Source organism: Chrysochloris asiatica, unplaced genomic scaffold (genome assembly GCF_000296735.1).
Source record: "Chrysochloris asiatica unplaced genomic scaffold, ChrAsi1.0 scaffold00069, whole genome shotgun sequence".
Taxonomy (NCBI): Eukaryota; Metazoa; Chordata; class Mammalia; order Afrosoricida; family Chrysochloridae; genus Chrysochloris; species Chrysochloris asiatica.
Window position 1 is genome coordinate 11,694,037 of NW_006408587.1, and position 2,169 is coordinate 11,696,205.

Sequence of the window (2,169 nt, forward strand, 5' to 3'; positions counted from 1 at the left end):
GGTAGTGAGGTTGGCCCAGGATCGAACATTGTTTCGTTCTGCTGTGCATAGGGTCGCTATGAGTCGGTTCCGACTCGATGGCCCCTGACAACAACAACAACAACAAAGCAATGAGATGACAAAATATATGTAAATCACCTACATGTCTGGCACGTACTTGCCTCTCAAGTAATTTCTAAATTGTTATTGTTGTTGTTGTTGTTAAGTACCATTGACTCATAGTGTCCCTATATAGGGTTTCCAAGGAGCAGCTGGTGGGTTTGAACTGCTAACCTTGTGGTTTGCAGTCCAATGCTGATCCTACAGTGCCACACAAGGAGTCTTAATTTCTAAATTAATGAATGAATAGTATTGGATTTGAATATATATATTATTTATCTCTCCGCATATATATATACAACTGTTGTTGTTAAGTGCTGTCCAATCAATTCCAATTCATAGAGACTCAGCATAGGGTTTCTAAGGAGTGGGTGGTGAGTTTGAACCACCAACTTTGTAATTCAAACTGACCTTGTGGTCCAGTGCTTATCCTACGGTACTACATCAGGACTCATATATTTATGTATATATATCTATAATATATATTTATGTATATATGTATATATTATATATATTTATGTGTATATATATGTTTGTATATATATGTGTGTATGTGTGTGTGTATATATATATAGTGGTGGTTATGTGCCGTGGAGTCAGTTCCAACTCATAGTGACCCTGTACAGGGTTTCCGAGGCTATAAATCTTTATGGGAGCAGAAAACCTCATCTTTGTCCTGCAGAACACCTGGTAGTTTCGAACGACCGACCTTAAGGTTCACAGCCTGATTCATAACCACTATGCTACCAGAGCTCCTTTATCTATATCAACATCTATAGCTACATCTAAATCGACATCTATATCTATATATTGCTGTTGTTAAGTGCCGTTTCATCGGTTCTGGTAGTGACTGGGTATAGGGTTTGCAAGGAGTGGCTGGTGAGCTTGAACTGGCAACCTTGAAGTTCTAATGACTTTGTAGTCCAGCCCATCAACCCACAGAGCCGCACCAGGACAATATATATGTGTGTGTGTGTATATATATAAATAAATATGAGCCGCAGTGTGGCCCTGTAGGATAAGCACTAGACTGGTAACTACAAGGTTGGCAGTTCAAACCTACCAGCCACTCTTGGAAATTCTACAGATGGTTGTTATGAGTTAGGACCCACTCAAAGGTGCACAACAGCAACATATATATAAAACATATCTATATCTACATATCTATAAACATAATACATTCATACATTGCCATTAAGTCAATTCCAACCTATAGCTACTGTCTCTCTTGCTCTCTCTCTCGCTCTCTCTCTCTTTTTTTTTTAAGTTTTTATTGTGAATTGAGTGATAGCTAACATAGGAGAACATTGGTTTTACACTCATCTTATTGTATTTCATTTCATTGCAGTGATTGTAATCCCCTCAGTGCATCATCATTCAACAATATTTACTTCGTTTCCTTCTGTGTTTTTTTGTTTTGTTTTGTTTTTTTGTTTGGGGGTGTGTGTGTACACAAAAACACTCAGGAATATCTAATCATTTAGATAACCAAAGGCACATTCTGCAAGCCAGCCTCCTGGACGCCAGCACAGAGCCTTGCTTTTTCCATGAGTCTAGAGTCCGGAGCTGCTATATCTCGCAATGTCTTCATCTCTGCCTTCATCTCTGGTGTTTCTGCTTCTCTGGATAGGATCCCACATTCCGTTAGTGCTCTACTCCCTTGATGGCCCTAGGGTCCTCTGTTCCTGGACTGTAAGATTAACTACTCCCCGCTTTATGTTATAAAACTTCTACCTTTACAGTTGTGACAGTCACAATTAGTCATGGTAACAGTTACTCAGTATTGAATCATAAGAATCTTTTCTCTATCTCCTTTTACCAGATCTGTCTAGACAAGATGAAAATTATCCAGTAGGAATTCTACCTTCCACTACACATTGTGAACCTAAACTCCCTCTTGAAAACTTGTAAGCCAGTCACTTTGTGCCTTTATAGTTCCCTCTCCCCCATTTTAGGTAGCCAATGTGTGAGTTACCCATCCCTATCAACCCTGTATACAGAGGGGATAGCATTGATCATTGATGTGAAGACTACTTCCCTCTCAGTTTTATAGCCACTCTTGTTGTTGTT